Below are 27,280 nucleotides of genomic sequence, written 5' to 3'. Positions count from 1 at the left end.
TCAGATGGATGAACATGTGGGGAGGAAAGTGCAGGAAGCCAGCTGTGACGCTGGAACGCAAACCATCAGTCCCTCTTGTATTGTCACAGGACATGTTTTTGCATCAGACTGCTGCTTTTAAAGTCTCTCTTTTTTTTTTGTAGCAGAACTAAAATTTACCCCAATGGATAAAAAATAAATCATATTTTGGAATCAACAATAATGTTGACTCGCTTTAATAACGCGGAGCGAGATAGCGCCAAGCAGAAAACTAATGAATAGTACTGTAGTTCTAATATTTATACCATGAAAAGTAAGAATATCCTCTTGAGAACCAGCATCCTCCACATTGGACATCTATCATTTCATTGTTGGTACTTTTATTTTGGCAGAGTGACACATTTTAAGGGGAAAAAAAAATCCCCTGTTATGTAAAACACAATTGTCCACTGCAGTGGACGCTGCATGGCTCCCAGGAGGTTTTACTGTAATACCAATGAATATGTTTAAACATGTAAATGTTAAACAAGCATGTTGAGGAAACACAGCAATTAGATAAGTAATACAGAAGGGATGAGTACTCAATGGTCTCAATTTTCCGTACTTTTGTGAATGTTCTTGGGGTAATGAACGTTAACTTGTTTTAAGAGGGACGGCGTGGCGCAGTGGAAGAGTGGCCGTGCGCAACCCCAGCGTCCCTGGTTCAATCCCCACCTAGTACCAACCTCGTCATGTCCGTTGTGTCCTGAGCAAGACACTTCACCCTTGCTCCTGATGGGTGCTGGTTAGCGCCTTGCATGGCAGCTCCCTCCGTCAGTGTGTGAATGTGTGTGTGAATGGGTAAATGTGGAAGTAGTGTCAAAGCGCTTTGAGTACCTTGAAGGTAGAAAAGCGCTATACAAGTACAACCCATTTATCATTTATTTATTTAAGAATAAAATCTTATTCTTTTTGGTCAGTGAGCTGATTGGTGTGGGTTCACAGTGTGGCGTATATTTCTAACAGTGTTAAAGTTTTTTATTCGTCTACCCTCAGTGTAACCTGTATCGCTGTCGATGAAGTATGCGTTGCATTCAATTGTGGGTGTGGGCAGAAGCCGCACATGTGATGTGACTGGGCCAGCACTCGGCTGGCTGGCTGGCTGGTGGCACCGCCGGCGCAATATATAATCGGCGGGCCAGCTGTAGTGTTAATTTGATATCGCCTCAAGGGCCAAGTGAAATTACACAGTGGGCCAAATTTGGCCCGCGGGCCAGAGTTTGACACCCATGCTGTAGAATAAAGGTATTTATCTGCAGAACTGTTTGCATTGTCACTTATTTAAAGGTGGTTGATCTAAACAATTCAGAAAAAATCTGTAAAATAATGGTATTTTTCTGTGGAACTGCCAGCATTGTCACTTCATTAAAGGTGTTTGATCGTAATAATTTGGAAAAACTCTGTAGAATAAAGGTATTTTTCTGCAGAACTGTTTGCATCGTCACTTTATTAAAGGCGGTTGATCTTAATAATTTAGTAAAATTCTGTAAAATTACGATATTTTTTTTACGCAACACGTTTCATGAAAATTTCTGTAAATATAATGTTTTTGATCATTATTTGGTTTACAATGTTTTACTTTAATTTTATGGTTTTCTTTTGGCTGCCAGTAGAAGACCGTTTTTTTACAGAATTTTTTTTTTACAGTGTACGGCTTTTCATTTTTTGCGGCTCCAGACAGACTTGTATGTTGTATTTTTGGTCCAATATGGCTCTTTCAACTTTTTGGGTTGCCGACCCCTGGTGTGTAGGCCCAACAAATCTCAGCAAAGAAAAGAACTAAAAAAAAAAAAGGTCGAGTCGTCGTTCACTTTGCGCTGCTCTTTGTGGCGTACGGCTGCCATCTTGCAGGGCGATAAGTCACCCAGAAAATTGCATTCTTCACGTAGCCCACACAGCAGCGGCCGGCGCCGACACGTATGCAAATTGTGAGTGTCCGTCAGCTCAGCGCCGCGCCGGGGAGGCAAAAAGGCAGGGAAGATTACAGCGAGGCGAGCGGGGAGCGCCAGGCTTTTATGGCTCTAATGATGATAGCGCTGATGAACGTAATGATGCGAGAGAGGAGCCGCATCATGCGCTCGCCCGGCCTTTACCGCCACCTTTTATCCCCTCCTGGACGAGCACGACGCAGCCATAATTCTCTAGCTTTTTTTTTTTTTTATGGAGACCACCGTACGGCAATTGTAGGACACTCATGTCCTCACGGAGCTTCTCAGCGCTGATATGTACATTAGCCATCCACATTAGTATCCTTGTCGGAATACCGGGCGTTTGATACGTTCAGGAGAAGACGATAAAGTCTGCTGGAATGGGAATTACATGTTTTTGTGCCAATTCCTTCAAGATTTGTGTGGCAGCCATACTTGCCAACCTTGAGACCTCCGATTTTTTGAGGTGGGGGTGGGGGCGTGGTTAGGGGCGTGGTTTAGAGGGGAGGAGTATATTTACAGCTAGAATTCACCAAGTCAAGTATTTCATATATATATATATACACTACCGTTCAAAAGTTTGGGGTCACATGGAAATGTCCTTATTTTTTAAGGAAAAGCACTGTACTTTTCAATGAAGATAACTTTAAACTAGTCTTAACTTTAAAGAAATACACTCTATACATTGCTAATGTGGTAAATGACTATTCTAGCTGCAAATGTCTGGTTTTTGGTGCAATATCTACATAGGTGTATAGAGGCCCATTTCCAGCAACTATCACTCCAGTGTTCTAATGGTACAATGTGTTTGCTCATTGGCTCAGAAGGCTAATTAATGATTAGAAAACCCTTGTGCAATCATATTCACACATCTGAAAACAGTTTAGCTCGTTACAGAAGCTACAAAACTGACCTTCCATTGAGCAGATTGAGTTTCTGGAGCATCACATTTGTGGGGTCAATTAAACGCTCAAAATGGTCAGAAAAAGAGAACTTTCATCTGAAACTCGACAGTCTATTCTTGTTCTTAGAAATTAAGGCTATTCCATGCGAGAAATACTACTCCCTTCAGAGCAGCACAAACAGGCTCTAACCAGAGTAGAAAAAGAAGTGGAAGGCCGCGTTGCACAACTGAGCAAGAAGATAAGTACATTAGTCTCTAGTTTGAGAAACAGACGCCTCACAGGTCCCCAACTGGCATCTTCATTAAATAGTACCCTCAAAACACCAGTGTCAACATCTACAGTGAAGAGGCGGCTGCGGGATTCTGGGCTTCATGGCAAAGAAAAAGCCATATCTGAGACTGGCCAATAAAAGAAAAAGATTAAGATGGGCAAAAGAACACAGACATTGGACAGAGGAAGACTGGAAAAAAGTGTTGTGGACGGGTGAATCCAAGTTTGAGGTGTTTGGATCACAAAGAAGAACGTTTGTGAGACGCAGAACAACTGAAAAGATGCTGGAAGAATGCCTGACGCCACCTGTTAAGCATGGTGGAGGTCATGTGATAGTCTGGGGTTGCTTTGGTGCTGGTAAGGTGGGAGATTTGTACAGGGTAAAAGGGATTCTGAATAAGGAAGGCTATCACTCCATTTTGCAACGCCATGCCATACCCAGTGGACAGCGCTTGATTGGAACTTATTTCATCCTACAACAGGACAATGACCCAAAACACACCTCCAAATTGTGCAAGAACTATTTAGAGAAGAAGCAGGCAGCTGGTATTCTATCGGTAATGGAATGGCCAGCGCAGTCACCAGATCTGAACCCCATTGAGCTGTTGTGGGAGCAGCTTGACCGTATGGTACGCAAGAAGTGCCCATCCAACCAATGCAACTTGTGGGAGCTGCTTCTAGAAGCGTGGGGTGCAATTTCTCCAGATTACCTCAACAAATTAACAGCTAGAATGCCAAAGGTCTGCACTGCTGTAATTGCTGCAAATGGAGGATTCTTTGACGAAAGCAAAGTTTGATGTAAAAAAATCTTATTTCAAATACAAATCATTATTTCTAACCTTGTCAATGTCTTGACTCTATTTTCTATTCATTTCACAACGTATGGTGGTGAATAAGTGTGACTTTTCATGGAAAACACAAAATTGTTTGGGTGACCCCAAACTTTTGAACGGTAGTATATATATATATATATATATATATATATATATATATATATATATATATATATATATATATATATGTATATATATATCTGCGATGAGGTGGCGACTTGTCCAGGGTGTACCCCGCCTTCCGCCCGATTGTAGCTGAGATAGGCTCCAGCGCCCCCCGCGACCCCAAAGGGAATAAGCGGTAGAAAATGGATGGATGGATATATATATATGAAATACTTGACTTTCAGTGAATTCTAGCTATATATATATATATATATATATATATATATATATATATATATATATATATATATATATATATATATAAAAATAAGAGAAATACTTGAATTTCAGTGTTCATTTATTTACACATATACACACACATAACACTCATCTACTCATTGTTGAGTTAAGGGTTGAATTGTCCATCCTTGTTCTATTCTCTGTCACTATTTTTCTAACCATGCTGAACACCCTCTCTGATGACGCATTCTGCTTCGTCTCCTTGTTGTGTGCGCAGTTGTGCACTGCACTCTCTAAAAGCCGTAGATGTTATTGTCACATATGCATGTACAGTAGATGGCAGTATTGTTCTGTTTAAGAGTGTCACAACATTGCTGTTTACGGCAGACGAACTGCTTTACGGTAGACGAAAACGTGACTGCTGCTGTTGTGTGTTGTTACCGCGCTGGGAGGACGTTAATGAAACTGCCTAACAATAAACCCACATAAGAAACCAAGAACTCGCCCTCGATCATTCTACAGTTATAACGTGATTGGGCAGGCACACTGTTTATATTGTGGGAAAGCGGACGTGAAAACAGGCTGTCGACACGTCACTCAGGTCCGCCTGAATTTCGGGAGATTTTCGGGAGAAAATTTGTCCCGGGAGGTTTTCGGGAGAGGCGCTGAATTTCGGGAGTCTCCCGGAAAATCCGGGAGGCTTGGCAAGTATGGTGGCAGCTGAACAGAAATGTAGTCGGAAATTGAACAAAAAAAGGCGTCCTCTACGCAAAACCCAGTTTCTTAAATGTACTTTATCACTGGAGGATGAGGAATAGTTAAACTTGCTGTCAGAATAATTGTATCTAAGTTATCACAAAACTTTGTGTTGCCACAAGTTCCCGGCGAGCAGACAAAAGCTGTCTTTGATCTTACCAATCAAAAGGCTTGTAAAACTCCACTGCGTAGGATGGGAAGCGACATGAAGGTGTCGGTTTCTCTGATGTATTGTAATCCACAGGAAGATTTTGTCTTGACCCGAGATCTACTAAGCGTAGAGGAGGCAGGGCCTGACCTCCCTCCAGGCACCTTTTCTTTGAACTGTTTTGTGACCGAGGGCAACGGCTGTTTACGACCTTTTCTTTGAACCGACCTCTTCTTTGAACTGTTTTGTAACCAAAGGCGATGGGCCTTAAGAGGTTAATAGATGTCATCAATGTTTGAACCTGACAGCAGCGTTGGACAAGAATGGCGGACTCGCACAAAGCTCTTTGGGTCAACCTCTACCAAATATGGGGATAACGCTAACCTCACAAATTGGGGAACATTCCAAACGGCTGGTTCGGAGGAAGTATGAAGGAAGGCAAGATTATTTTATTAATTTATCTCCGCCCAGCCTCCATGGTGTGATTTCAAATTTGTGGGACTTATGCAGATCCCAAAATACACAAAAACAGGTAAATAAGTAAGAAAAGTTGGTTTTGCATAACAGGTCCACTTTAAGTAAAGTATACAGCGAGGCCAAACTTTGCTGGTTGTACTTTTGCTGCGTGAGTGTGTATGTGTGTGTGTGTGTGTGTGAGTGTGTGTGTGTGTGTGTGTGTGCGCGCTCCGGCTCGTTAGTGTCGATGCAGAAAGTTCACAGGAAGACATTGGCATCGCCCTTGAGGGGGCTAAAAGAAAGCCACTTTTTGACCACTAATGAAAGGCTCTTTCAAGCCGCCGACTCGCTCTGATTGATATTTTTGTGAATCCATCACAATAATCTGCCAGGAAATTGCAGAGGCGAACCCTAATCAAGATACACTCAGCACTGACTGAGACACAGAGAGAGAGAGAGAGAGAGAGAGAGAGAGAGAGAGATGGAAAATCTAAAGAACAAGAGAAAATGGAAAGTGTGTGTTTGACATGCGCGCTGCAAGACACGGGTCCACTTTTTCATGCGCCTGGGTGATCTTCCCCCTTGCCCCCTTTCCGAGTGTCCAATGTTGCCGCGTGGCGCCGGCAGGTTCCATGTGTGCCGCACAGCCAATTAGCCACAAAGCTAACAGCTCATCTAGCAATTAACACGGAGCAAAACACAAAGACGGACGGATATAAGCGGCCGTTTCTGCGTGGAGGCTTGTCATGTCTTGGTGATCATGTTTAGTTTGGCTATGTTCTATTTGGTTTTTGCACTCTGTCAGTTCCTGTTTTTTCACTCCCTGTTTTGTTTCCATGACTACCAATCAGTTCACCTGTCCTCACGACTCACGCACCTGATTCATTTGAACTCACGCACCTGTTTTCAATCACCACTATTTAAGCCTGTCATTTTCTGTTGGTCGGCCTGGCGACATCACATTCATGCTCTGCACTCTTGACACGCTGCTTACTCTGTCCAGGTCATAGTTCATGCTGCTCTTTTCTTGCCACGTAAGTTTTTTGTTTATTCAAGCCACTGTTTTGTACCTCCGCTGTGAGCGCCTTTTGTTTGTTCCTTTTTTTTTCCATAGTTCTGCCTTTGTACTAGTTTTGTTTTATTAGCCAAGTTTGTTCCCCGCCTATTGTTTATATCTATTTATAGTCTATTATTAAATCATGTATTTAACTTCACGCCATGTCCGGTCCAATTCCTTTGCACCATGGGAAAACAAACCACGCCAAAGTCCAAGTCGTGACAGGCGGCTTGTCAGCTCACCTCCACGGGGGGGGGGCGACGAACTTGCTGAGGTCGCCGTCTAAACAGAATTTAAATGTTTTTGTGTCACAGACGTCACTTTGTTGTCCCAGCCTGTCGTCATATCAGAAAAAATCGCCATCAAGCTTTATTACCGTGTACTTAGCCATTACGGGACGGCGTGGCGCGGTCGGGAGAGTGGCCGTGCCAGCTACCTGAGGGTTCCTGGTTCGATCCCCACCTTCTACCAACCTCGTCACGTCTGTTGTGTCCTTGAGCAAGACACTTCACCCTTGCTCCTGATGGGTCGTGGTTAGGGCCTTGCATGGCAGCTCCCGCCATCAGTGTGTGAATGTGTGTGTGAATGGGTGAATGTGGGAATAGTGTCAAAGCGCTTTGAGTACCTTGAAGGTAGAAAAAGCGTTATACAAGTATAACCCATTTACCATTACGCTAAAATGCTAATTTTGCCCTGAAAACAGCAAATATTGCATAATCCCAAAGCAGTTAGGCTTAAGATGTAAGACATCTATAAAATGTTTTTTTTTTTTTTAATTGTCGTCATGTTTTTTTTTGTCTACGAGTAACGATCAAACCTCGTTTAATACATGTAGTGCTAAATTTGACCAATAGAGGGCGACAATGCTAACAGTGTTTAGCCGCATACAATGTTTGCTGTGTAAATGTGTGGAATTTCTTTATGTGTAAACATTTGTAGTTTATTGTGTGAACATATCAACACTAAACCTTCAATTTTAATTCTATGAAATACACAACGGACATTATACTTTTGTAATGTTTACTTTATGTTTATATTTTCAGTCTTTCAAATGTCAATGAAGGAAGAAGTGTAACGAAATAAAACTAAGGAAGGAAAATAATCAATAGAAGGAACTTATTTTTGTTCACACTGTTAACAAGCTGCACACGCTGGAAACGAGTAGCAATGAATGTATTGACAGTGCAGTGTAAAAGCTGATGTGTTTACTTTGTAATTAAAAAAACACAGTTTCAACGGAATATAACCTGCGGAGGCAATTTCTGACAAAACATCCTCATTTCGGTGTTTGGCCCCTGAGCCCTTGGACTCTTGAAACTGCGGCCCTCTTCATTATGTACTTGAATAGCCCTGTGCTATGGGAACAATTTGGCAAGATTTGAATCGCACATTGTGCAGTTTTACCGTCTTATTTGTGCAAAAGACATGAGAGGGAGGACTGTAGCTGCATTACAGTTTGCATGTTTAATACTAATTATTACTTTATTTTTTTGTTCATATTCCTAGAAAATAATCATGAGAAGTCTGGCGGCATTCTAACAGCAAATGTTTAGCTTTACTTTCTTTTAAAAAAAATATTTTTTAACAATGAAGTACACCAGGTGTTCTTAACCTTTTTGACCTCGGGACACAACTATTCCACTACAGGGAAATGGGGTGCACTCAAATACTGTATTAACACTGACTTAGTCATTTTAATCTTGATTTTATTCATATTTAATAATTATATCTACCGTATTTTTCAGAGTTTAAGTCGCTCCGGAGTATAAGTCGCACCGACCGAAAATGCATAATAAAGAAGGAAAAAAACATACATAAGTCGCACTGGAGTACACGTCGCATTTTTGGGGGAAATTTATTTGATAAAACCCAACACCAAGAATAGACATTTGAAATTTAAAATAAATTAAAGCTGCAAGCAGCGTTGGACGGGCCCGCGTATTTGGCAGGTGCTAGTCCTAAGTGTCCCAATACTTTTGTCTACTTTTAGTCTGAAGTGTCCCAAGACTTTTGTCTAGTGTACCTACCTTGTCTGCATTGTGTGGGCACGTTGGTGCTTCCTGCTTTTAAGCAGCCATATTAAAAAAAACAGCAGTGCAGCAGCATCAGCGCAGGGGGTCTTTGAAGGGTCATAAAATCAAAACCGGAGCAGGTATTAAAAATCCCATCTATACTTTTAATCACAAGGGTTTTATCTCTCACCTGTGTTAGTTTGAAGGCGAAACAACAAACGCTGTCAGAGGAGATAGATTTTGAAGAAAGGTGACCGCTTTTAACAAAAATGTTGTGTTGAAGGGGGAATAGCAAACTTCCTGTAGATTTTTGCTGGGGGATGTCAATTTATGAAATGTAGGTCTAATTGAGTCCTACATAGAGGTTTTTGTTTCATGTCTCTCCGACCTTCCCAGTGGGAGTTACAGGCAGTTTTGTAATTTTTTTCTTCCGAGGAGCAGTTTTTTATCAGTTTTATTCAAAAATTGCTGTAGAGCACAATTTTTAGATTTGGGGTTAGGTTTTTTCATTAGATCACAGTTTTAGCCAGTCCTGATGTGTGTGTTCAGTTCGGTGAGTTTTGAAGCATGTTAAGGGGGTCAAATTACAGCTCAAAGAGGCAAAAGCGACTGTTTTTAGTACTTTTTTGTATTGAAGGGGGAATTGCCAACTTCCTGTTGATTTTAGCCCGAAGACATACAATTATGAGAACTAGGTCTAAGTCAGACCTACATAGAGGTTTTAGTTTCATGTCTCTCCGACCTTCCTAGTGGGAGTTACAGGCAGTCTGTTTTTTTTTTCTCCTAGGGGGCGCTAGAGCGCAATTTTGATTTTTGGGGTTCGGTTTTTTTATTAAAAGACAATTTTCGCAGGTCCTGATGAGTGGGTCAAATATGGTGAGTTTTGAAGCATGTTAAGTGGGTCAAATTAGTGCTCAAAGAGGCGGCGGAAGAATAAAGAAAGAATAATAATAAAACCTTAGAAATTCAATAGGTCCTTATGTCCCATTGCATAAGGACTCCCTGTGGGAGTCCTTTTGCAATGGGCCATGGCGGGCCCTAATAAAGAATAGTGAACAACAGGCTGAATAAGTGTACGTTATATGAGGCATAAATAACCAACTGAGAACGTGCCTGGTATGTTAACGTAACATATTATGGTAAGAGTCATTCAAATAACTATAACATATAGAACATGCTATACGTTTACCAAACAATCTGTCACTCCTAATCGCTAAATCCCATGAAATCTTATACGTCTAGTCTCTTACGTGAATGAGATAAATAATATTATTTGATATTTTACGGTAATGTGTTAATAATTTCACACATAAGTCGCTCCTGAGTATAAGTCGCACCCCCGGCCAAACTATGAAAAAAACTGCGACTTATAGTCCGAAAAATACGGTAACCTACTTACAGTGAAACTTTTCAAAATATATGAAAGATTGTGCAATCACAAAGAATATTATCAAGGATTAGGTCAGGCTGAATACAAAATAAATACTAATCAGATATACTGCAAAAAAAGGGACTCATAAAAATAAATGGACATACAATCACACAGTGCTAAAATGAATACATTCTATCTAAATTATTAATAATAAATAACAATAAATATGTTTCTTAATAAAAACTCAATAAAATTAAAGTGCTTTGGTCATAATTTTTGCGCTTAGAAACTTCTCTATGACTTTAGCTCCAGACGTATTCTGTTTGTTTAATACTGTATTTACTGCCACAAGTGGTGGAAAAGTGCATTACAACTGAGTACCGCTGCAGCCTATGCAGACCACAGCTGAGAAAAATATATTTTGTGGCAGCCTATAAGGGGGCTATGGTTAAGAAACACTGAGATGTACTGTAAAAGTGATTAGAACGTTTAAATTTACTTCCACTTTTGGACATTTTTTTGTGGGAAATGTTGCAAAATTGTTGTGTGTGTGTAAGATTCCAACGGCAAATATTTGATCCTTTAAAAATGCAGTTGGCACAGTGGGATTCAACATGTGTAAGTTTTCTTTAAATGTATTGTTTATTTTTGCACAGAATCATACTTAATTTGAACAATCTGGCAAGATATGACACATTAGTTGCAGCTTTGTCGTTCTGTTTGTCACATTGATTTCTTCCTAATCATCCAAATTTGCAACGTTTTAATACTATGTGTCCTCAAAAAAATAAATTCCCATCCGAATCACAATTCATATTTATTCCGATTTTAAATCCACTCATAATTTTAAAGAATCAATAAGAAAAACCTATTAAGTCTTATATTGTTGTCTTTTTTTTAGAATCAAAATTTTAAATAATGGGTTTTTAGACCATCCTGATTAATTCCATTGCAGGTTTTGTGGAAAAAAAAAATCGTACTAAATCTACATAACCACAACCTGGCAGGATTCTAACTGCAAATTCAAATCTGGCAAGACACACAATAATTTCAGGTTTGTTTTTGTGGCATTGGGTTTGTCACGTTGATTTCTTCCTGTGCATTTCTTGTTGAAAACAATACTACATTTGCATGTCAGCAATCTGGCAATATTTTAACTATACATTTTACCATCATATTTAAAAATGTAGTTGGTGCAGTGGGAATCATGTGCATCCAAATGAGTGTTTTTTTTTTTACTACGGTAATCATTGTTCATTTTTGTAGAAAATCTTGACAAAATGAAAGCAATCAGTCAAGGCGTAAACACATTTTCAATGCAGCTTTGGCGTCTTACTGTCACATTGATGTATTAGAAATCATACACATTTGCATGTTTTCTACTAATTACAGTGCAGTTCTACAAAATCTTATTAATTCTCATGACAGCATTCTGGCAATATTCTGACTACAAATGTGTGGTTCTTCCATCATATTTGATATTTAAAAAAAATCAGTGACGTGCGGTGAGGTTCATGGCTGGTGAGGTACTGACTTCATCACAGTCAGATTTACAAATATATAAACCCTAAAGTGTATCTTATTCACCATTTGATTGGCAGCAGTTAACGGGGTATGGGGTATACCAGCATTCTTCCATGCTTGGCACTCAGCATCAAGGGTTGGAATTGGGGGTTAAACCACCAAAAATGTTTCCCGGGCGCGGCGCCGCTGTTGCCCACTGCTCCCCTCACCTCCCAGGGGGTGAACAGGGGGATGGGTCAAATGCAGAGGACAAATTTCACCACACCTAGTGTGTGTGACAATCATTGGTACTTTAACTTTAACTTTACACATGCAAACTGTAGCACACAAAAAAGCACATTTAATAAAAAAAAAATGTTATTATGGTCTTACCTTTACTTATAAATGAAGTCCATGCGCCGCTCCTTCCGAACAAAAGCATCGATAACTTGTTTATAGAAGTCTTCCTTGTTTTTCTTCAGTTTTAAAAGTCTCTCTGTCTCGATGGAGATCTTCCTTTAATTATTACCTCCTGCTTTGATTGAAAGTCCAGTTTAGAAAACTGTTTTATTTTAGATATGTAATCCTCCATGTTAAAAATCCAGGCGAGAGACAAAAATATACGATCGCTAACTGTTGCTGCTTGTTGTCACTTATTCTGCAGCCGAGTAGTCGCAAGAATGATCGCTGGGATCACTAGCACCCTCTACCACCATGAGGCGGGATTACTGCAAGCCTCACACAGTGCGTCTTCTCAGCTGTTTTATGATTGCTTAGCACAAGAAATACGTTACACACATGCAGTTGTTGACAAAATACACTGTTATTATATTATATACATTATATACCTCAGCTAACTAAACTATGGACATTTATAATATAATTCATATAGCAATACGGTCTAACTGCACAGCAGGCCAGCAGTTAACCGAGTCATTGCGCAATCCATTGTGAGGCTCAACTGGCTGCTGACTCAGCAAGTCTCTTCTCAGTATTTGAACGGCAAATGTGAAAATTCAGCGATTTTGAATTAAAATAATCTAAAACTGGTGAAGTTAAATGGAAAATAACTTAAGGTATAATCACTGGATACATATAACAATTTAATTTTTTTTTTTTTTTTTACATTTTGTTTCTTTCCATGATGGCACGTGAGGCCCCGCCTCACCTGCCTCCCCAGACTGCACGTCACTGAAAAAAATGTAGTTGGCACGGTGGATTCTTGGGCTCCAAAATGAATGTGTTTATTTATTGTTCATTTTTTTTCCTAATCATCCAAATGTTTCCAACTAATTTCAGTGCAGTTTTGTACACAATTCTACGAATTTTGCATGCCAACAATGTGGCAAGAGTTGAACTATACATTTGTAGTTGTACCATCACATTTGACACAGTATAAATGTAACTGGCACAGTCCAGGGCTTAAAGCGCATCAAAATGTTGATGTTTTCTTACTATAGTTATTCATATTAAAACAAAAGCATACTAAATTTGCATGGCAGCAATGTGGCAAAAGTGTACTAAGATCCAAACACCACAAGATTAACAGTGTGTGCAATCTATAAATTAGCGTGTACTATTAGTGGCCGTGTTGCGTGTGATTGACTAGGATTTTGCGTGTACGATACCAGGCATCACTACGGAATAGGGTTGTATGGTATACGGTACTGGTATAGTATCGCGGTACTAATGAATCAAAAACGATACTATACTCTGTTTGAAAAGTACCGGTTCCCGGGCATGACGGCGCGTCGTCGTCACGTCATGACATTGCTGGTTTTACGAGCAGAGGAGCATGTTCGGCAGCGCACAATCACGGAGTACTTACAAGCAGACACAGTGTGTCTGTTGGCTTAAAAACTAAGGATAAAGGTGAAGTTATAACACCGAAACGCCCTCAGGAAGAGGTGCTTTAAGACATGGCTAGCTAGTCCATTCGCAGTCGGCAGTACTTTAGCTACTTCTAAATCACTAATCCTCGTCTCCATGGCGACAAATAAAGTACGTTTCTTACAAGTATCATCCCTGCAGGACGAGGAATAGCTAAACATGCTTCACTACACACCCTGAATGCAAACAAATGCCATGGGTGGATCTACACCTGACATCCACTGTAATGATACAAGAGCGTATCTCGTCGATACTACTAGAGACTTACTTTTTATTGTCATTCAAATTTGAACTTTACAGTACAGATAAAAACGAAATTTCATTTCATTAGCTCATGGTAGTGCAGGATAAAAAAGCAATAACGTGCATATATAATTAATAAATAGGTTACTGTACAGATAAATATATTGCACTTTTTCACATGCGTCCACCTTTATGGATGTATGTTATATTGTCTTTTTTATTCCAGCGAGTTAATCCATTTTGGGGGGAGTTGTGGGGATTTTTATGATGCGTTCAAGAGTCTTACGGCCTGAGGGAAGAAGCTGTTACAGAACCTGGAGGTTCTCCTTCGGATTACATCTATGATTACTACTATGATTACATCGATATTTTTTATCGTCACAAAATCTGTTTCCCTTTTTTAAAAATTCATATTATATTCATAAACTCAGGAAATATGTCCCTGGACTTTGAATATGACCCACGTTTGATCCGGTAACGACTTGGTATCAGATCGATACCTAAATTTGTGATATCATCCAAAACTAATGTAAAGTATCAAACAACAGAAGAATAAGTGATTATTATATTTTAACAGAAGTATAGATAAAACATGTTAAAATAGAAAATAACCAGATAATAACAGTAAATGAACAAGTGGATAAATAATCAATTTTTACAGCTTGTCCCTCATAATTTTGACAAAATAGAATGAGAAATGACACAATATGTTACTGCATATGTCAGCAGACAAATTAGGAGCATTTGTTTGTTTACCTACTACTATTCACTATTTTATTGAAGGACAAAATTGTTCTTCGATTGCAATAATTAACATATGTTTAATGTACCGTAAGATTTTTTGTTAAAACAAAGCTAACAATGCCATTTTTTTGTGGTCCCCATCTTTTAGAAAAGTACCGAAAAGTATCAAAATACTTTTTGGTACCTTTACTAAAATATTGGTATCGGGACAACACTACTATGGAGAGACTCATTTACTGCACATTCATGTTGTCATGCTCACCTTTGGTGTTTTGCAAAGTTTTCAAACAAGCAGGAGACATGTACCACTTTTTATGGGCAGTGCAGTGCATCAACAATACATTAAACCATTTTTTATTTTTACCGCTAAAAGTGGTGAGGCTGGACTTATGTGCTCAAGACGCAAAAAATGCATACTTCAAGAAGTTTTTTTTATCATATATGATATTTGTTAGCAATATATATTCTATGTGAACAAAACGAACGTCATTGAAAAAATATTAAATGACACCAAAACGCATCAACTGAATTAGTTTAATCAGCCCCCTAACTCATCAAGCAGCTATGAAATTATAAAAGGATGTTGCTGAATCGAGTGTGTGGAACTTTGTCGGTTTCCACTTCCTTTTCAAACGTGCGAAATAAAACGCAACGTAGCGCTCCCAAAACAGTGATGAGTGTTGATAAATCACATTGCGCGTGCTCTATATAATATTGGCATCTTCTCCTCTCATTATTGCGGCCGTTTTGATTATCTGCATATATTCTGAATATATATATAATATAAGACGCAAAATGGATTGCACGCCCTATTCTGCTCACTTTACAGACGTAATACACTTTGCACGTTTAGTCGTTCTGCTGTTGCGTGTGCTATCAAGCTTGCACATGTTTTAGTACATGCAAACCTTTAGTGAATCAGGCCCTTAGTTGGCAAAGTTGGATTCATGCGCATCAAAATTAATGTTTTTTTTAGTTATTGTTAGTTTTTGTACAAAATGCTACTACAAAACCCAAAACCAGTGAAGTTGGCACGTTGTGTAATTCGCAAATAAAAACAGAATACAATGATTTGCAAATCCTTTTCAACTTACATTCAACTGAATAGACTGCAAACACAAGATATTTAATGTTCAAACTGAGAAACGTAATTTTTTGTGCAAATAATCATTAACTTAGAATTTAATGGTAGCAACACATTGCAAAAAAGTTGGCACAGGGGCATTTTTACCACTGTGTTACATGGCCTTTCCTTTTAACAACACTCAGTAAATGTTTGGGAACTGAGAAGATCAATTTTTGAAGCTTTTCAGGTGGAATTCTTTCCCATTCTTGCTTGATGTACAGCTTAAGTTGTTCAACAGTCTGGGGTCTCCGTTTTGGTATTTTAGGCTTCATATTGCGCCACCCATTTTCAATGGGAGACAGGTCTGGACTACAGGCAGGCCAGTCTAGTACCCGCACTCTTTTATTATGAAGCCACGCTGTTGACATGTGGCTTGGCATTGTCTTGCTGAAATAAGCAGGGGCGTCCATTAAAAAGCCGTTGCTTGGATGGCAACATATGTTGCTCCAAAACCTGTATGTACCTTTCAGAATTAATAGTGCCTTCACAGATGTGTAATATGTGTAACGGCATTTCTGAGTGTTGTTGAAAAATGGCTTCCGCTTTGCATAGTGGAGTTTTAACTTGCACTTGCAGATGTAGCGACCAACTGTAGTTACTGACAGTGGTTTTCTGAAGTGTTCCTGAGCCCATGTGGTGATATCCTTTACACACTGATGTTGGTTTTAGATGCAGTACCGCCTGAGAGATCGAAGGTCACATTGGTTTTCAACCTTGCCGCTTACGTGCAGTAATTTCTCCAAATTCTCTGAACCTTTTGATGATAATACAGACCTTAGATGGTAAAATCCCTAAATTCCTTGCAATAGCTCATTGAGAAATGTTGTTCTTAAACAATTTGCTCACGCATTTGTTGACAAAGTGGTGACCCTCGCCCCATCCTTGTTTGTGAATGACTGAGCATTTCATGGAAGCTGCTTTTATACCCAATCATGGCACCCACCTGTTCCCCTGTGGGATGTTCCAAATCATACTTGCCAAACTTGAGACATCCGATTTCGGGAGGTGGGGGGTGGGGGGGTGGTCGGGTGTGGGACAGGAGCGGGACAGGAGCGTGGTTGAGGGCGGGGGCGTGGTTAAGAGGGGAGGAGTATATTGACAGCTAGAATTCACCAAGTCAAGTATTTCATACATATATATACATATATATATATATATATATATATATATATATATATATATATATATATATATATATATATATATATATATATATATATATATATATATATATATATCATGCCAGCAACCTTAGGGTTCCTGGTTCGATCCCCACCTTCTACCAACTTATATATATATATATATATATATATATATATATATATATATATATATATATATATCCTGAAAATATGCAAACAAAACTGTGTTTAGATAATTGATACTTCAAACTTGCATAAATAAATCTTAAGGAATATAACATAACTTGGCTTCTGAGAGCTTCAAAATGTAATGAATAAAATGCTAAAGTTGTTGATAAACAAGCAATTGTTTTAATAATTAAATATGGTCATTTTAAATGAATTATTATGATCATTTAAAATGTATTATTTCCAATATGTTTATTTTAATGTATAATTCTATGGCTGGATGTAATAAGGAGTCAGAAAAAATACAAATAAAAATACAATTAATTTTGATGTTTTTAGCAAAATATGGCGTGGCGTCCAGCTCCGGCTGAAAATCGGGAGATTTTCGGGAGAATATTTGTCCCGGGAGTTTTTCGGGAGAGGCGCTGAATTTCGGGAGTCTCCCGGAAAATCCGGGAGGGTTGGCAAGTATGTTCCAAATAAGTGTTTGATGAGCATTACTCAACTTTCTCAGTCTTGTTTGCCACTTGTGCCAGCTTTTTGGAAACACGTTGCAGGCATCAAATTCCAAATGAGCTAATATTTGCAAAAAATAACAAAGTTTACCAGTTCGAATGTTAAGTATCTTGTCTTTGCAATCTGTTCAATTGAATATAAGTTGAAAAGGATTTGCAAATCATTGTATTCTGTTTTTATTTATGATTTACACAACGTGCCAACTTCACTGGTTTTGTGTTTTGTAAATTTGAGCAATCTGGCAGCATGTGACGCATATTAATTGCAGCTTTGTCATTATAGGGTCCTTTTTGTCATATTGATTTCTTCCTAATCATCCAAGCGTGCACCTTTTTGTCTTAACTACAGTGCATTTTTGGTACAAAATGCTACTAAATACCCCTGAGAACATTCTGGCAAGATGTGACACATTAATTGCAGCTTTGTAGCTGTAGTGTCCTATTTGTTACCTTGCTATGGCTGCTAATCAACATGCAGGCGACACAGCGGGAGGATTCGTGTGCATGCGTGCATCTTTAATATGAAATTCCCCGACATGCTAATATATTTTAATCATCTCAGGATCTCGGAGCTGCGTTTTGCCGTGCTGAGGATTAGCGCCGCCGTACATCATGCGAGCACCTGTGAGTGTCATACGGGCATGTTGTGCTTTTAATTAGACGCTAAATGTCAACATATGACGCGTCCTCGACGAAGCACGTGCATCTTTTGATCACATGTTGGGGCTTTCATCAGGCAATTAGAGGAGAGGCCTCGTGACCTCCGCGGCGCAACAGACGCGCGTCCTGGCAACCGCCAATTACAGCCGCATCCTTCACAATACTGTTATTGGCCGAGGGAATAATGAGCTCAAGTAAACAGTGATTACTCGAAGCAGGTCATTGATTAGGTCGGCGTGTGGCTGCCCCAAATATGTGTTTGATAGCAAAATGTGACGCGCCGTGCATTATTCATGTCGCTGCTCAATCCACTTGTGTCCCAGCCCAGGAGATGGATGATGTCCCTTCAACATTTATTCACACACTGCCGTTCATTTAGTGCATGATGATAAATCTATTTATGGCCTCTGCATGAATTATGCATGGCGTATAGATTGGGTGGCTATATGAAGACGTGGGAAAAGACGTGTGAGCCTCGCAGCACTTTATCGGGACGCACTCGCCGATTGCTGATTAGTAGCAACGTTTAAGTTCGGCAAAGGTGGATAATAGAGATGTCCGATAATGGCTTTTTTGCCGATATCTGATATTCCAATATTGTCCAACTTTTAATTACCGATTCTGATATCAACCGATACCGATATATACAGTCGTGGAATTAACACATTATTATGCCTAATTTTGATGCATTAAACAATGTAACAAGGTTTTCCGAAATAAATCAACTCAAGTTATGGAAAAAATGCCAACATGGCACTGCCATATTTATTATTGAAGTCACAAAGTGCATTTTTTTTTTTTTTTTACATGCCTCAAAACAGCAGCTTGGAATTTGGGACATGCTCTCCCTGAGAGAGCATGAGGAGGTTGAGGTGGGGGTAGGGGTAGCAGGGGGTGTATATTGTAGCGTCCCAGAAGAGTTAGTGCTGCAAGGGGTTCTGGGTATTTGTTCTGTTGTGTTTATGTTGTGTTAAGGTGCGGATGTTCTCCCGAAATGTGTATGTCATTCTTGTTTGGTGTGGGTTCACAGTGTGGCGCATATTTGGAACAGTGTTAAAGTTGTTTATATGGCCACCCTCGGTGTGACCTGTATGGCTGTTGACCAAGTGTGGTTTGCATTCATTCGTGTGTGTGAAAAGCCGTAGATATGATGTGATTGGGCCGGCACGCAAAGACAGTGCCTTTAAGGTTTATTGGCGCTCTGTACTTCTCCCTACGTCCGTGTACCACTCCGTACAGCGGTGTTTTAAAAAGTCATAATTGTTGTTTTTTGAAACCGATACCGATAATTTCCGATATTACATTTTAAAGCATTTATCGGCCGATAATATCGGCAGTCTTATATTATTGGACATCTCTTGTGGATAATAACACACTATATTTACTCTGTTACATTTATTAAAGAAACTTTTTGGACACATTTACTTGCTAACACTTCAGTATGGGGAACATATTCACCATTAATTAGTTGCTTATTAAAGTAACAAAGACTTAATTTTGAGTTATTTGGACACTAGGGGAACATATAAGGGTTAGGCAATAATTCTGAGGTAATTGAGGGAACACTCTTAGTAAATGGGTTACTGGTTGTATAATAAGGCCATGCAGAATAAGGTATTAATAAGTACTTAATAATGACTAACTAAGAGCCAATATGTTACTAATTTGCATGTTAATAAGGAACTAATTAATGGTGAATATGTGTTCCCCATACTAAAGTGTTACAATTTTTTTTATAAATTTGTATTTAATAGCAACACTTTTAAAGTAGTTTGGGGACCCCTGATCTAAGGTGTACACATCAAAAAGTAGCTTTAATGCTAAAATATGGCATGCTAACTTAAGCATGCTAACATGGGAACAGTTGGCTTATTTGTAAAGTAGTGCCAAGTACCAAAATCCAATTTTAGGTGTAAACCATTTAAAAAAAAACAATGCTACTAAGTTGTCACGGCGACAACCTTGCAACTGCAGCTTTAGAGCTTTAGCATCCCGCCCTGGCCATTTTGAGATGCCTTTTCGTGTCGCTTTATTTTGAAAGGACACCGTTTAATAAAAACCCAACAGGTCTGAGCCACGCCCCTTGGGGAAGATCAAAGCTGACACTCAAAGATGCAGGATGTGTCGCTTTGACCCCGGGCGGTTATTACCCCGTCACGCCATCATTAGTTATATCGCCATGACAGCCTGGTGTTTGCAACAAACACTTGCACCTGATGGATGGTCATGTGACTGGCGGTGGTTTCCACTCTACATGTATTAGCATTGGCGCTAGCACTTGTTGTTGTCCCCCCCCCCCCCCCTCCCCCTGCATCAAATGGACTGTCAGTCCTCGCATTACACTCGCACACAGTGAAAAATGGCAGACTTATTTTCCAGCGGCGTCCTGATTGATGGGCCGGGTTGGTCGGGGGCTCGCGACGGCAGAAATCAATCCGGTGCGCTCCTCCCAGGGGCCGCCGCACTCTGTTGTGCTGTCGGCGATAGGGATAACATGTCCGAGAGGGCCTTCTCAATCTTGTCACTTTAAGCGCAATCAATAGTGCTTCCCCAGCTAGTGCACCTGCACTTCTTCTTCTTCTGCGCACACGAGGACCACTGGGCGATCCATAATTGACCGGCGTGGCTTGAAAACAAGTGCGGGAGCGGCAGGCGGCTTCAAAAAGGAGGAAGACAAAGACGGGCTTCACACATGTTGCTATTTTCACACGCGAGCGCAAAAAAAAAAAAACTTCCTCAAATGTGTTTTTATGCTGTGATGTTCTTTCAATAGCCAATCACAAGCTGGAAGACTTGTGCAATTTTTTTTTTAATTTTTTTTCCGAAAACACACATTTTGGCCTCATGTGCACTTGTAAATAGAGATGTCCGATAATATCGGACTGCCGATATTATCGGCCGATAAATGTTTTAAAATGTAATATCGGAAATTATCGGGGTCGGTTTCAAAAAGTAAAATGTATGACTTTTTATAACGGCGCTGTACGTAGTGGTACACGGACGCAGTTGCGTCTCCCAGTCATACTTGCCAACCCTCCCGATTTTTCCGGGAGACTCCCGAATTTCTCCCGATTTCCACCCAGACAACAATATTGGGGGCGCGCCTTAAAGGCACTGCCTTTGCGTGCCGGCCCAGTCACATAATATCTACGGCTTTTCACACACACAAGTGAATGCAAGTCATACTTGGTCAACAGGTCACACTGAGGGTGGCCGTATAAACAACTTTAACACTGTTCCAAATATGCGCCACACTGTGAACCCACACCAAACGAGAATGACAAACCCATTTCGGGAGATCATCCGCACCGTAACGCAACATAAACGCAACAGAACAAATACCCAGAACCCCTCGCAGCACTAACTCTTCCGGGACGCTAAATATACACCCCCGCTAGCCCCAACCTCAACCCCGCCCACCTCAACCTCCTCATGCTCTCTCATGTCCCAAATTCAAAGTGTCATGTCTGTATTATCATGTTTTGTTTTAAGTCATGTTTTGTTTAGTTTCTGTCTTTTCACTCCCTTGTCTGGTCACCATAGCAACCATTAGTTTTCACCCGTCACGTCACGCACATGTTTCACGTTTTGACTCACACACACCTGTCACCAATCATGTCACTGTTATTTAAGCATACCTTGTTCATCACTCGTCCTGCCTGCATTGTCGTTATGTCACTCCGGTTCAGGTCTCGTTTTGACAAAGTAAGTTTCCATGTCCATGTCCTAGTTTTTGTTAATTAGCAGCTTTTTATGTTTTAGGCACACTTGCCTTTTTTGGTTGTATTTTTGTGTTTTGTGGTAGTGAGTGTTTTATGAGAAATAAATCACTTCCTACCTTTACGCTGTCGTCCGGAGCCGTTCTTGCGTTGGAAGAACAACCCCGCAGCAAGCTGCGACCCCCATGTGACACAAAGCTGCTGTTTTGAGGCATGTTAAAAAAAATAATGCACTTTGTGACTTCAATAATAAATATGGCAGTGCCATGTTGGCATTTTTTTTCCATAACTTGAGTTGATTTATTTTGGAAAACCTTGTTACATTGTTTAATGCATCCAGCGGGGGCATCACAACAAAATGAGGCATAATAATGTGTTAATTCCACGACTGTATATATCGGTATCGGTTGATATCGGAATCGGTAATTAAGAGTTGGACAATATCGGATATCGGCAAAAAAGCCATTATCGGACATCTCTAGCCCTAACCAAAACCATCAACAAAAGGACCAAAACCATGGGACTTTAGAACTTAATATATGCAGGAGGAGCTAATTGGAAAACAAAGGTAAACAAAAAGGTAGTCTTAAGATATAAACATGAATGTTTTCTACCACATTTTACTAAGCTCTTCCTTTTTAGGCCAAGTTTTTTAGACCTACCTTTTGTCACTCAAACTTTTAGCGTGACTGTTAAGAAATGGAGCAACACTTCTGTAATCAAAGTGATTAAGCCCGAGACGAGGAGTTAAAACAACGCTTGAATTCTTATTAAAGCAGCTTTTTCGTCCGCCACCGGCGTGGACATAAATCACCGCGGACAGTTTGGAAATGTACGACCCCGGGTGTTGGCCGCCATCCATTAAAAAGCAAAAGCCCGCGGCCAAAGTATCTTTAAATTAGCAGGCCTAAAAAATTCAACAATCCTCAAGCGAGGAAGAGCCGAGACGTGCGTTTTCATACGCGGTCCCGGGAAAACGATTGTATTAATTGCCTCAAGCCGCGTTCGCTCATGCATATTTGACACTTTCCGCAGCTAATGGACGCCGCGCCGCTTCCAGTACGTAACAGCTTCCCTTTCTGCCACCGCCTTTCCACACTGGCACTTTTTGAACTCACCTGACACCAAAGTGACCCGGCAGGCCACGCTAACGAGAGATACACAACGCAGACGCACGACGGCGGCGGAAAGAGTCCATTTGAGGCTCGCCGTAATGGCCACTGAGAGCCCTCGACGGCGTTGTCGGCGGAGGGGCATCGAACAACGGCTGATAACGCGCACTTGTGGAGGGACAAGTGGCGCCTGATGATGATAGCGACGGTGAGCAGATAGTGACAACAACTTGTCATGTTTTTCCGCACGCCATGACACCTGATATCGTTTCAAAGGACACAGGACTCCTCACTTGGATGGCACTGGGCAATGCATGATGGGAAAGCAACTTGACCATATTTGGTAACGTGCTTTAAAACCAGCTGATAAAGGAATAAATAGCCGCTTCAAACCAACAAACCTAACCTAAACCTGTGCATCTTAAAATGTAGGTTTACTACATTTTAGGAATGGCAATGGAAGCGGGTTCTAATTCTACAATTTTTTTTTTTTACTTTCCAGGGGGCGCCACTGAGTACATTTCATGTCAAAGACCATTCATGAAGGTCATTCTTCTACAGCTGTGGTCCTCAACCGTTTTTGCACCATGGACCGCTTTAATGTAGGCATTATTTCCAGGGACCGGCGTTCCACTTGTACCAGATAAATACAGCAAAAATAAGTGCATGAAAAATAGAATAGAATAGAATAGAATAGAATAGAAAGTACTTTATTGATCCCTGGGGGGAATTCCGCACCACAAATACAAGACACTATAACAGTGGTTCTTAACCTGGGTTCGATCGAACCCTATTCTATTCTATTCTATTTTTCATGCACTTATTTTTGCTGTGAACAGGGGCAGCACGGTGGCAGAGGGGTTAGTGCATCTGCCTCACAATACGAAGGTCCTGAGTAGTCTTGGGTTCAATCCCGGGCTGGGGATCTTTCTGTGTGGAGTTTGCATGTTCTCCCCGTGACTGCGTGGGTTCCCTCCGGGTACTCCGGCTTCCTCCCACCTCCAAAAACATGCACCTGGGGATAAGTTGATTGGCAACACTAAATTGGCCCTAGTGTGTGAATGTGAGTGTGAATGTTGTCTGTCTATCTGTGTTGGCCCTGCGATGAGGTGGCGACTTGTCCAGGGTGTACCCCGCCTTCCGCCCGATTGTAGCTGAGATAGACTCCAGCGCCCCCCGCGACCCCAAAAGGGAATAAGCGGTAGAAAATGGATGGATGGATGGATGGATTTCCATAGTTTAGTTAGCTCAGGTATATAATGTACAGTGTATTTTGTCAACAACTGCATGTGTGTAACGTATTTCTTGTGCTGAGCAATCATAAAACGGCTGCGAAGACGCACTGGGTGACGCTGGCAGTAATCCCGCCTCATGGTGGTAGAGGGCGCTAGTGATCCCAGAGATCATTCTTGCGACTACTCGGCTGCAGAATAAGTGACAACAAGCAGCAACAGTTAGCGATCGTTTATTTTTTCCTCTCGCCTGGACTTTTAACATGGAGGATTACATATCTAAAATAAAACAGTTTTCTAAACTGGACTTTCAATCGAAGCAGGAGGTAATACTTAAAGGAAGATCTCCATCGACACAGAGAGACTTTTAAAACTGAAGAAAGATAAGGAAGACTTCTATAAACAAGTTATCGATGCTTTTGTTCAGAAGGAGCGGCGCATGGACTTCATTTATAAGTAAAGGTAAGACCAAAATTACGTTTTTTTTAATTAAATGTGCTTTTTTGTGTGCTACAGTTTGTATGTGTAAAGTTAAAGTTAAGTTAAAGTACCAATGATTGTCACACACACTAGGTGTGGTGAAATGTGTCCTCTGCATTTGACCCATCCCCTTGCTCACCCCCTGGGAGGCGAGGGGAGCAGTGGGCAGCAGCGGCGTCGCGCCTGGGAATCATTTTTGGTGATTTAACCCCCAATTCCAACCCTTGATGCTGAGTGCCAAGCAGGGAAGAATGCCGGTATGAGCTTTTAAACAGAACCCGTTAACTGCTGCCAATCAAATGGTGAATAAGATACTCTTTAGGGTTCATATGTTTGTAAATCTGACTGTGATGAAGTCAGTGCCTCACCAGCCATCAACCTCACCGCACGTCACTGATATATAGTGTGTATACAAAACGTTTTGATGGAGGGTTTTGAAGTTGTTTTCGAGGGCTTTGAAGGCTACAACGGTGAACCCCATGAGCCTAATTTTTAAGCGTTTTTTTTATCATCTTTAAAATCCTAAAAAAAAGACATGTTTTATTTTCTTTCTAAATGATTGTGAACGATGGGCAAAGTTCCCCAAAAAATTGCAGTTCCCTTTTATGTTGAAGTGAAGTGATAATTGTTTTTAGCGACAGCCAGTGATCAAAACAATCCATTACGTTAAGATAATTAATTGTATGTATTTTTTTTAATCTTATTTTCTTTTTTATTTGGTAACTTGTGCTCAAACATTATCATTCTGCTGATACAATACATATTTCCATAAATTACAAAAATTAAAAATGATTGGAATATGCTTTTATTTCTTCATATCATATATCATATTACCGTATTTTTCGGAATATAAAGTATAAGTCACACCTGCCGAAAATGCATAAGAAAGAAGGAAAAAAACATAAGTCGCACTGGAGTCCGGCCAAACTATGAAAAAAAAAAGTGACTTATAGTCCGAATAATACGGTAGTCGGTTCTTTCTTTCTTTCCTTTTTTGTTTGTTTGTTTTTTCTTTCTGCTGATTATGGCACATGGGTGGGACCAAACAAGATCTGCTTATTCCTACTCCTTTTGGACGGCAAAATGTGTGCTTGTGAAGTTTTAGCTGATACAACTTAAATTGAATATGTAATTGTTGCCATTGTATTGTGCTGGTGTGTCCTGATTGGCTGGTGGAGATCACATGACTTCTCCACTGCCTTAGCTCATTGCTGACCTGGACTTTGTGCAGTTTTTTTTTTACCAAATCAGCACTTCTTCTGCTTTAATTGCACCTTAATGAAGCGTTCCGACACGGGGAAAAACCCCCAAAACAACCCATAATTAAAACCGTAAATAATGGCTTTGTACGACCAGAAGCTGTGGTGTAAAACAACGGACACGCTTTAATTACCTGAGATGATCTCTTCTCTCTTAGAGATGAAGCTCTCGTCCCCGCGCCTCTGAAAGACAGAAGAGAAAACGAAAAAAAACTCTGGGCTAAAGTCTCAAGGTCTTTGATGGCGACTCGTTGCCATTCATCAGGAAATAAAGAAGCAGAAGGCAAAATGGAGAATGATTTAAGTTGTAATAAAAGCTGCCAGGCTGTATTATGCAAATGAGAGACATGGAAATATTTTCTTCTCCTTCTATAACAGACTCACAGATAACATCCTTTAAAGAAGCCTGGGGGCCAAAAACACTTCATCCAAACTTTACTTTATCCCTGGTTGGCTAAACGCGTTGTTTAGGTTGTACTTACAGGCCCAGCAGGGGTTCTGCATCCTGCATGGCAGGCTGCACTCCACACCAAACCAACAAATAGGGAAGCAGGGGGCGTGTCTTCCTCCAGCTCCATGGTTGCTCGCCATGTCCACTACACAGAAAGACGTATCAAGGATTAGCATGGCTATTATCACGTTTAGCGCCAAATAATCGTAAAAGCTACAAGTGGAAGCGGTAAAAGAAGTTTTTGTTGGACGTAGCCAACTTCCACTTCTTCTGTTATTTTTTTTACGAACACAATAATGCAATTGAAACGTTTGTTTTAGCATTGATTGATTGATTGATTGAAACTTTTATTAGTAGATTGCACAGTACAGTCATACTTGCCAACCTTGAGACCTCCGATTTCGGGAGGTGGGGGGTGGGGCGGGGGCGTGGTTGGGGGCGGGGCTAAGAGGGGAGGAGTATATTTACAGCTAGAATTCACCAAGTCAAGTATTTCATATATATATATATATATATATATATATATATATATATGTATGTGTGGGGAAAAAAAATCACAAGACTATTTCATCTCTACAGGCCTGTTTCATGAGGGGGGTACCCTCAATCGTCAGGAGATCTCCTGACGATTGAGGGTACCCCCCTCATGAAACAGGCCTGTAGAGATGAAATAGTCTTGTGATTTTTTTTCCCCACACATACATATATTGCGCTCTACTACGGTATCGAGCACTATTTTTTGGATAACCTTATTAAGACATATATATATATATATATATATATATATATATATATATATATATATATATATATATAAGAAATACTTGACTTTCAGTGAATTCTAGCTATATATATATATTTATTTTATTAGTATATATATATATATATATATATATATATATATATATATATATATATATAAATTAAATGATAAAT

The 27,280-nt window shown here is 40.2% G+C and overlaps 1 protein-coding gene across 1 annotated transcript in view; it reads right to left on the bottom strand.

Annotated features, from left to right (window-relative positions):
• Positions 1-27,280, bottom strand: part of chrm2a (cholinergic receptor, muscarinic 2a) — a 135,829-nt gene that overhangs the window by 56,663 nt on the left and 51,886 nt on the right. The window contains exons 3-4 of the mRNA XM_061959633.1: positions 26,376-26,489; positions 26,028-26,076 (exon numbers count right to left, since the gene is read on the bottom strand). The gene's annotated coding sequence lies outside the window, so the exon portion shown is untranslated. The remainder of the gene's footprint in view (positions 1-26,027; positions 26,077-26,375; positions 26,490-27,280) is intronic.

The sequence above is a fragment of the Nerophis lumbriciformis genome, linkage group LG05, assembly GCF_033978685.3.
Source record: "Nerophis lumbriciformis linkage group LG05, RoL_Nlum_v2.1, whole genome shotgun sequence".
Taxonomy (NCBI): Eukaryota; Metazoa; Chordata; class Actinopteri; order Syngnathiformes; family Syngnathidae; genus Nerophis; species Nerophis lumbriciformis.
The sequence above is the reverse complement of the archived record's forward strand: the minus strand, read 5'-3'. Positions and strand labels throughout refer to the sequence as shown.